This window comes from Prionailurus bengalensis, chromosome B2, assembly GCF_016509475.1.
Source record: "Prionailurus bengalensis isolate Pbe53 chromosome B2, Fcat_Pben_1.1_paternal_pri, whole genome shotgun sequence".
Classification (NCBI taxonomy): Eukaryota; Metazoa; Chordata; class Mammalia; order Carnivora; family Felidae; genus Prionailurus; species Prionailurus bengalensis.
The window spans coordinates 16,996,382-17,007,012 of record NC_057349.1 but is presented as its reverse complement, the minus strand read 5'-3'; the positions used below and the strand labels follow the sequence as shown (position 1 = coordinate 17,007,012).

Below are 10,631 nucleotides of genomic sequence, written 5' to 3'. Positions count from 1 at the left end.
TTCTGTTTGTGTTAAAGCCTTCCCTTGCAATATTTGCAACCCAAAACACTACAGCATGGAGCCAGTGCCCAAGAAACTGGGAAGAAAATCCGACCCAAAGCCAAAGTGCCAGTCCCAGATGCAGGAAGTATAAAGCTAAATTTAGCCCGGCTCAATACATGACTGCATAAAAAAAAAAAAAAATCATCTTTAAGATTTTCTCTGCCTAATCACCAATATTCACACAGGACAAATCGCATTACAATAGATGTCATCATCACATCATCATAAGATTCTTGATCTTCAGTTGATGGCCCTCTTCTTTCAAGAAATATTTGATGCAACCAAATTCTAGGACATTCTCTGAGACTTCGCTGCGGTGGGGTTTGGCCTGTACTCTATCTAACGGGGTACCTTCGTACATCTTAAAGAGTCTAAGGCATACCACAGAAAGAGGATCTTCTATTAATAGGAGGGAGAACTGCATGGTCCAGTTCCCAGAAGCCAGCTTGCTGGGCCAAGTGCAAAGCAAGCAAACGGTCATGAAGCCTTGGTATTTTAAGCCTGGGGCATCTGGTTCAGCTTCTCTACAACTATAGATGGGTCTACATTCCTACTCATCGTGGGTGGAAAAACAGACTGAAAGAAATTGACAACCCTTAAAAAGCAGCGTCACGTCCCCTTGATTCCGCAGCTCCCCCCTCTTCACTTTGGAAGATGATAGCGACCGTCCAGTTTTCAGAAGAGCTTCTTCCTGGTGTTCTCACCCCTCAATGCTTGGCCAAGTGGTCGGTCCGCTTTGCCATCACGGTAAGGGTCCTTCTTAGGCACCATCAAGGCCATGGGAAGATACATGGAGATACCTGGAGGCTTTGGTTGCTCACCTTGGAGTCACTGTCACTTTGCTCTGCTCTCACATGGATGTTCTTCCAGGTTCCTGACTCCTTGTATGCCAGAGACTTGGGCTGGGTCCTTTATCGCTGCCACACTGGCCTTCAGGCTCCAGGATATGCCTCCCCAACTCCTGAAAGACTGGTGGACTCTCTCACTCATCTGTTTAGAGTAAATGCAAGTTGGACATGTGAAGTCCCAGAATGGGTCACTCCTGGTTTATCCTGAGTTTAAATAACTCAGCAACGTTAAATAGGAGCACTCACACTAGGACGCACCTAAGAACTTGACAAGGGACTCAGCAATCCCTCTTCACTGTATGATGTTCCTTCTATGCCAGATTTGTCTGCCTGATGCCACAGTGCTCGTCAATTTGTGCCCCATTAAACTGAAGTCAGGCTTGGGGCGCCTGGGTGGCCCAGTCAGTTAAGCGTCCAACTTCGGCTCAGGTCATGATCTCACGGTTCCTGAGTTCAAGTCCCGTGTCGGGCTCTGTGCTGACAGCTCGGAGCCTGGAACCTGCTTTGGATTCTGTGTCTCCCGCTCTCTCTGTTCCTCCCCCACTTGCACTCTGTCTCCGTCTCTCTCAAAAATAAATAAAGATGAAAAAAAATTGAAGTCAGGTTTTCGACTGTCCCTCTAGGACTTATATAGTCCTTTTAGACATTGTTGCAGTAGCCTTCCCTGAATCATTCTAATTTGATTCTCTACGTACTTTCTGTTTGATGCAAAGGTCAGCTTGTAAGTCTCCAGAAGAAGAAAATGTGTGCCTCACTTGGGTTTTCTACTAACGACCTGACAGTATGCTACTCAAAAACAACAGACTTAGGTAATAATTTTCTGTTTCCTATTAGCTGTGTGACTCTCATCTCGTTCAATAAGATGCCCAAAATCTTCATTCTGAATATCGTCCTGATTTTTTTCTTCTTTTTCTTCCTTGCCCTTTCTTCCTCCCTCCCTCCTTTCCTTCCATCCTCCCTCCCTCCTTTCCTTCCTTCATTCCTTCCTTCCTTCCTTTCTTTGCCCTCACTCCCTCATAGCCTTCATTTTCTCCTTCTTCCCTTCCTTTTATGAGTCAGGCACTGAGAAAACATCAGTTGCAATACTAGGCAATAGTTGCTCTGCTAGGAATAAGCACATGGCTACAATTGAAAGACCTCACCATACCTTTTAAGCTAAAAACTAAAAATGTTAATTTTATACCAAAATAACCTGTAACTACCTATTGAAATCATCATAAATAATTTATTATCTTAAATAATTTGTATTCTCTGTTATGTACATCTATGTACATAAATTATGCTCACAGGCTGATTGAATTACAAGCTGTCACATCTCATGCCAATCTACTACTTAGATAACAACTAAAAGTAATATACTTAGGTATTATATGCATGTGTGTGTATCCTAATATTTCTATAATCATGCTCACGTATCTATACCTGTGTGTCTATATATACACATACATATGTGTTTAGCCTAATATTTAGAAAGAAATCAAACTATCTCAACACACACATATAGAGATGACTATTTATTTTTGAGAGAGAGAGAGAGAGAGAGAAAGAGCAGGGGAGGTGCAGAGAGAGAGGAAGACAGAGGATCCAAACTGGGTTTTGTGCTGACAGCAGACAGCCCCATGTAGGGCTCGAACTCAACAACTGTGAGATTGTGAGCCAAAGCAGAAGCGTAACCAACGGAGCCACCCAGGTGTCCCTAGAGATGACTATAAATAAGTAAATATATAATGTTTCTTTGGAGGTCATTTTCATGGCCTCAGTAAGCATTTAAATGACTCAGTTGATAGTAATATGCTATTTGTTAGATGGCTTATAATTCTGAGCACATCCAAATTGTGTGTGCAGGTAATCAGACATTCTGGATGACTCTCTCAAGGTCTTCTCATGGTCCATGTGGATATCTTCTGAATGGGGAATTTGAGTATTAGTCTTCTGTGCTCGAAATCGATGTACAAAAGAATTTATATACATAGATATGTATGTGTGTATATATATATGTATATATATATTCTTTAGTACTATATATATACATACACATTCTTTAGTACGATATATATGAATTATTTTCATATTTATGTTTATGCATATATTTGTGAGTGGTGACTTTTATTTTATTATTGTTATTGCTTGTTTTGTTGTATATAAAGCTCTTTTATGTGGTATAGAGGTATGCCTAATATGAGGAATTTATTGGCCTAAATGATATTGTAACTTTCAGCCAAAATGCGATCCTTGTGTTTTCCAAACTGATGTATTTGATTTTCTTTAATCTACTTTTCCTTTCTTTGGATGTTAAGCTGCATCTCTGCTAATAATAGCAAATTGAAACTTTTCCCCATAAATACATTATTTTAAAAACCTAAACATCCATCCCACATTAAAAATATTTGACCAGTCTCTCTGAAATTGACTTAGAATAATTTTGTAAGTTTTACCAATCCAATCGTTTTAATACTTCATGATATCTCATTTTATATTTCATCAAATAAATAAGAATAATTATCTAAAAGTGTTCTTCAAGGAGAACAGTTTAAAAGAATTTGGAGAGAAATGTAGTACTTTCTGTAAAAGGTGCTTATGGGAAATATTTCCTTTTTTATGACATTTTGTGTTTATCAAGGTAATATATACACACTCAAATAGTAATACGTTTTATAATGAACACCACTCTTCCCCAAACCCCAAGAGACAATACTTTGAACTTTTTCATTGTTATCTCTGGTATTTACATTCATATTGCTGAATAACATGCTTTCTCTGAGATTTCTCCATTTATCAATCTTAGAATAATTTATTGCCTTTCTATTACAGTAGTTCAGGATTAGCTCCCTTATGTCAACTTCACCTTTTCCTCTTATCTCATTTTCCCAAAAAAAAGATAAAATGTAAGATAAAATGGTTAAGGGGGACTTGTTTGGCTTAGTCACTTAAGCAACCAACTCAATTTCGGCTCAGGTCATGATCTCACAGTTCGTGAGTTCCAGCCCCGGGTCAGGCTCTGTGCTGCCAGCGGGGAGTCTGCTTGGGATTCTCTCTCTCCCTCTCTCTCTGCCCCTCCCCTGCTTGTGCTTTCTCTCTCTCTCTCTTTCTCTCTCTCTCTCTGTCAAAATAACTAAGTTTAACAAATAAAATATTTAATCAATATTCAGCATTTACATTATTTTGATTATATAAATACTGTTCATTTCTGAGCCCAGATTGTTTTCCTTTTTCAGACAATGACAGTGATAAGCTCACTTTTTCATTGCTCAGTTTTCTATGTTCCTCACTCCTCACCAATGCTCCAAAATATTCACCCATTTGTTCATTCATTCATTCATTCATTTAACAGATATGTACTGAGTAACGGCTCTGTGTTGGGCACCATACCAGTTCCTACAGACTCATCGGTGGACAAAACAAACCAAAATCTGTGCTTTTTGACAGCTTCAGTTCGAGTGGGGAATAGGTAAACAATTTAAAGCTGACATAGTGACAAAGTTTTATGTTGCTTTAGAATACGGGATGTGCTCCGGGGAAAAATGAAGAGCACATCACAGAGGTGAGAGCAACCAATGGGGAAGTAGGGGATGCGGAATATGCTGAAGGAGGTTCTGTAATTCAAAATAGGTGGGCAGAGTAGCCCTCACGGAGGTTACATGTGCGCAAAGCATTGAAGAAAGTAAAAAAAAATGAGCCAGGTAAGTAAAGGGGGCTACAGGGGAAATCCATGCAGGGGCAACATCAGAGGCAACTAGAACCCTGGAGAAAGACATGCTTAGGGTGTTAAAGGACCCATAAGGGTGCTCTGATTGCCGGGACAGAGAGAACATGGAAGAAAGCGATGGAAAGTCACCAGGGCCAGATTATATTCCATTTGTAGGTCTTTATTTTTTTTTTTTAAGGTGGTTTTCTTAAAGTTTTATTTTATTTATTTTGAGAGAGACAGACAGACAGACAGCACGAGCAGGGGAGGGGCAGGGAGAGAGAGAGAGAGAGAGAGAGAGAGAATCCCAGCTGTCAGCACAGAGCCTGAAGCAGGACTCCATCTCATGAACCAGGAGATCATGACCTGACCTAAAACAAAGAGGTGCTCAACTGACTGAGCCACCCAGGGGCCCCCTGTAAGTCTTTATTTTTTATGGCCTGAGAGGTTTTGCTTTAGCTTCAAGCCAAAGTTATTTCATCTGAGCGCAATGATTAGTTTACTTTTTATCTAACAGAGTACCCCTACTTCAGATAGGTCCACATACTCAGAGGGTCCCATAGACAGAAAATAACTAGTCTACATTACAAGTAGCCAAAGACTCAAACGTTCTATTTACGCCACATAGGAGGCAGTGAGTTTGGTAGACAGGAATGCTGATTCCTTCAGCCACGCACGTCTTTGGGTGCTTAGGTGGGTAGCCTCGGTTCTTCTGTTCCTTGGGTGTAGCAACTTTAGTTACAATATCACATACATCATTTCTCTGTCTTCCTAAGCGGGGCAGCCCTGTTATATACGTGGTCATTTTCGCCTTGGCATGGATCCTGAGCTTCACCCTGCTTAACGGAATCTCTGTTCGCACCATCAACGTCCAATTCCACCCAATAAGATGCAAACTGGATGCAATCTATTTCAGACTGTCCTCTAGAACAAAACAAAAGCTATCTCTCTTAGTGCGATAAACATTTTTCCATCTCCTTTGCTTTAATTAGTGCTGCTAAATATATTAAAAGCTGTATAGGACGTAGGCTCAGTATTACACGAATAAGAAAACCAACATGAAGGCATAATAGCTTCTCAACGTTTCTGTTAATCCAGCAAGGAATCTTAGCAGAGCATTGTCTGTAAGACTGCATACAATGCTACCTTTATATGTATTACTGCAGTTAACCTCGGTAACCCTGTGACTGCCCAGATTTGTCAGTTATTTACTCCAACTTCCAGAAGAGCGCTAGAAGTTGCCACAGTAAGTGTGCGACAAGGCGGGATCGGAGCTGGTGGCAGCATGTCCAGAAAGACATCAGCAGACCTATGCCCCAGTCTTGCTCAGCTAAGAAAGAGAATACCTCTTTCCCCCCAACAAGAAAAGACAGTATGGTTGATCACCCTCCCTACCAGGCCACAAAAATATGGCCCAATGATTTGTCCTGGATACTCTAAACTTCTGCCCATACATTTTCAGGTCAAACTCTAGATTTCAATACATCAAAATAGTTAGCTCTTAAATAATCTTGAGGGAACGGTTATTTGTAAGGCGATTTTCAGAAAGGACGGACTTGTAAACAGAGCAGAATGGCTGTTAATATTCAAGAGACTGCCTCCAACCCTTCCCTGGGCAGCATGGACGTTCGTGTAAGGCCGGCTGGTGTTGGCCTCTGCCCAGGGAGTTCATTCCTGTGAATCCTGGGAAAGACTTTGTTATAACAAAGTTATAGTGCAGCAGAGACCCCACCATGAAGGGTGAACTCAAGGCTTTGTTTGTAGCAAAAGGGGTTTAGAGAAATTTGCAAATCCTAAAATGTCTCAAAAAGGAGCGGACCCAGCAAAATATTTTGCAGCCCTTGCATTTTAGAAATAATGTGATTCTCAAAGACAACCCATAATAGAATCCACTGAACAAGAGTTGCCTGGCTCCCCAGGGCTTAGCCTGATTGGGCAGAACAATTTAACTCAGGGATCCCACTTTGCGATTCAGCAGGAAAACACAGACATGTGTCCTAAGAAATAAAGAAGGACATGATGAAATGCTCCAATTCTCTTTCGTCTGCCCTAAACGGTTTAGATATTTGGGGGTTTTAGCACAGCCTAATTCTTTCAGTAAAGCCTAGGATGGCTTACCCAATCATTCAAGAGGACTATTTACCCATGTTCCTCTCCGATTACCGTGGGGGTTCACATGAAACGTTAGATGGGATTACTCATTTTAAAACTTGCCACTTCAGAATCACCCAGAGCTTTCATTTCCCGGCTAAGAGGCCTGAGAAACGTCATGATTACCTCTGGACTGAGATGGCAGGCTGCGTCAGAGAATTTGGAGAATGTTCTTTCTCTGAACGCAGGCGGCTCAGAGAGCCGAGCACCTGCAAATAGGTTAATGAGCCTCAAAATTGCTGGAGTTGTCGAGACCAACTGTTGAGAATTCCCGTGGAGTTAAGTAGGATGTGAATCCGGCTCTGAGTAAATATCATTACCCATGCTTTGTGACTTCCTGCTCTTGGGTTTTGCAGTGCGCGTGGGTTTTTCCCCTCCAGCTCAACTGTTTGGTAGCAGTTGGGTTGAGGGTGGCTGTAAGTATTCTTTAAAATGGCTCTCTTGGTAGGCAGAGGCCCTGGTGTTTCTTCCTGGAGCTATCTGAGCCATGGAGTACTTTTTAGAGAATTCATTGCATTTTATGCATGTTTCTGTGCCAGGAAAACAAGCAATCGGCTCATGTTCTCAGAAAAAGTACAGTGACGGGTCACTCGGAGTGTCGCATTTTTATGTTGCAGCAGTCAAAAACAGCAATAGCGTCCTGGGCTCCGAACCCAGGCCCTTTTCGATCCAAAGCCACAAATGCTATTCTGATGACCTGGACGGAGAACATTTGCAGCATATTTTTGGTATGTTTTAGTGTAAATGTCAACTCTGGTTAAAGTACATCATAAGAGGGGCACCTGGGTGGCTCAGGTGGTTAAGCGTCCGACTCTTGATTTCCACCTAGGTCATGATCTCACGGTTGGTGGGTTCCAGCCCCACGTCGGGCTCTGCGTTGACAGCGTGGAGTCTGCTTGTGACTCTCTGTCTCCCTCTGTCTCTGCCCTTCCCCAGCCTGCACTCTCACTAGGCATTTATCCACGGGATACAGGTGTGCTGTTTCGAAGGGACACATGCACCCCCATGTTTACGGCAACGCTATCGACGATAGCCAAAGTATGGAAAGAGCCCAAATGTCCATCGGTGGATGAATGGATCAAGAAGATGTGGTATATATATACCATGGAGTATTACTCGGCAATCCAAAAGAATGAAATCTTGCCATTTGCAACTACATGGATGGAACTGGAGGGTATTATGCTAAGCGAAATTAATCCGTCAGAGAAAGACAAAAATCATATGGCTTCACTCATATGAGGGCTTTAAGAGACAAAACAGATGAACATAAGGGAAGGGAAACAAAAATAATAAGAAAACAGGGGGGGGGGGGGACAAAACAGAAGAGACTCATAAATATGGAGAACAAAGGGAGGGTTACCGGAGGGGTTGTGGGAGGGGGGATGTGCTAAGTGGGTCAGGGGCACTAAGGAATCTACTCCTGAAATCATGGTTGCCCTCTATGCTAACTAAATTGGATGTAAGTTTTAAAAATTAAAAAAAAAATTTTTTTTAATTAAAAAACCCAAATAAATAAATAAACTTTTTTTTTTTTTTTAAGTGTTATCATAAAAGGGCACCCAGGTGGCTCAGTCGGTTAGGCGTCCGACTTCGGCTCAGGTCATGATCTCGCGGCTCATGAGTTCAAACCCCACAATGGGCTCTGTGCTGACAGCTCAGAGCCTGGAGCTTGCTTCGGATTCTGTGTGTCCCTTCCTCTCTCTGCCCGTCCTCACTTGCGCTCTATCTCTGTCTCTCCCTCAAAATGTTTAAATAAACGTTAAAACTAAATTAAAAACAATTTTTAAAAGTGCATCATAAAAACACAAAGGGCACCCATGGTAAGTGTATAGCTCCATACATTGTCACAAAATGACCACGCCCAGGTGACTGTAATTCAGATCAAGAAACAGGACAGTCTCAGTACCCAGCAGACCCTCCCCCATGCCCTCTCCAGGGCTAGGCTCTCAGGAGGAGTGACTACCCCGACTTCCAACACTTGGGGTTCTTTTTTCCTTGTTTTGAACTCTGTACAGATGGAATCAGAGAGTGTGACTCTTATATCTGGCTTTTTTCAACTATGCAGGGATTTTATGCATCTGCCCTTATTACAAACCTTCTACATCACTGTCCCATTGACAAGGAAACCATTAATCTGCCCGGTGCAACAGTTTGCTCGCTTCAAAACGCACCAAGTAAAGACATTCACGTCGGAAATAAATGTATACACGGCTGCATTATATGCTTCAGCCTGCCAATAAGCACATCCGGTTTCTAACAGAGGAGGAAAGGAACACCCACTGGGCCTTTTTAAAGGCAGAAGAGAACCTGGGCTTTGCTGTACAGCCACGATAGGAAATTAAAGGACGGTGGGAAACCAAGTTGGGGGACTCTGTGCTTTGAACCGAAGCATAAGGGTGGTGATGTGCACACAATGTTGATGGACCAGCACGGAAGATGAAAGCCTGCTGTATGATGGCAGATGGTATGTGTTCCCCATAAACAGGCCACTGCAGGTGACATCTTACTTCCTGTAGTTGGTAGTTCACATTATTAGACAAGTGACTTCCTTAGCGTCTGGTCAAGGAAAGGACAAGCATCATCATCACCATCAGATCATCTTTCATGTCTAAGCTGAATTAAAACAGTACGACTTTGTCACTGATGGTAACGCAAGGCCAAGGATTCAGAATAGTTGGAGTCCTAACGGCAAGTCGCGAAATAATTTGAGGTTATTGCTGCGTGCAAAAATATATAGGGGCCAACTTTACGGCAAGTAAGTTATGGGATTATCTTATCACATGCACGGGCACCACAAATGCAACTGGAGGTTTATTTTACCATGCCTCAAGCCTAACGACTAGATTCCAAGTGAATCGAGCACTTGTTTGGAAAAAAAAAAGTAATCAACTACGGATTATTTCAATAACAGCCAGAGTTCCTTCCTGAGTTGCCTGCCAGCAAAAGGCAGGGGGTTTATGCCACTTATTTTTGAGCAAACCACATTTCTCTAATATGGCTGATCCCTCCCAGTCTAAACATTTTCTCCGAAAATGTGAAACCCTGCAATTAAGTCTTCCTCGCCGAAACAGGGAGAGTTCACTGAGCTGAGAAGCCAAGTGCATCTCCCATAGAGAAGACTGTGATCGGAGGGAGGGAGTGTTGTCTGGTGGGAAGATCCACTGGCAGCATGAAAACAGGAGGCTGCGGGAGCAGAGGAGGGGAGAAAAACGCATGTGCGCATCTGAGACCTGCTATGTAAGAACAGACGTTCAAAGCTGGTTGGGTGTGTGTGTTTGTCTCTGAGACGCGGGAATACTGACAATACTCAAAATATTTCTTATGACAAAGATCATAAGAAATTTGATTAAATTTCTTTGAATTAAATAAGCTTTGCTCGCGATGATTTTCCTTCTAGTCATGTTTTGCCTTGGGAAGAAAGGAAAGAGCTTTACTAAGAAAAACAGTGGATTTGTTAATACAGTGATTCACTGGGTTGAAAAGTGGCATCTAATGTTTCACGAGTGTGATCTTTCCTCCTTGAGGATCTTATTTGTTAGCATTTAACCACAGTGGTGTTTCACAGAGGGTCACTTTGGGAGAGGTCCAGAAATTCCTGTCTTTTCCCCTGACCGTTGCGTTGATGACAGTTGGGGGAGGCTGGGGAAATGATTTGCTCCCCAGAATGTAATAAGTCACACAAAGATTCTGCCTTTGAGAGTGAGCGTGAGGGCACTGGAGGCAGGCACCTGTTTGGATCACCTGCTAAAAATACACCTTCATTATCTTGCCACATGTCCCAAGTCCCCAAAATTAAGGTAATTTAAGGCAAGCTATCTCCAGAATGCCCTGCTGTTAAAATATGTTCATTCTTCTCCCAACAGACATTTATCAGGCCTAACAGCTGCCGGGTGTGTATAGTCCCA

The 10,631-nt window shown here is 42.4% G+C and overlaps 1 long non-coding RNA gene across 2 annotated transcripts; it reads left to right on the top strand.

Moving 5' to 3' along the window:
- The first annotated feature begins 461 nt into the window (after positions 1-461).
- LOC122490595 lies at positions 462-7,707 on the top strand. Of its 2 annotated transcripts, none has more exons than XR_006299162.1 (5): positions 462-789; positions 1,604-1,699; positions 4,222-4,338; positions 7,344-7,454; positions 7,663-7,707. It is a non-coding gene; the product is annotated as an uncharacterized LOC122490595 (long non-coding RNA). The 2 variants fall into 2 exon arrangements; XR_006299161.1 differs by having other exon boundaries at positions 7,266-7,454.
- Positions 7,708-10,631: the final 2,924 nt, after the last annotated feature.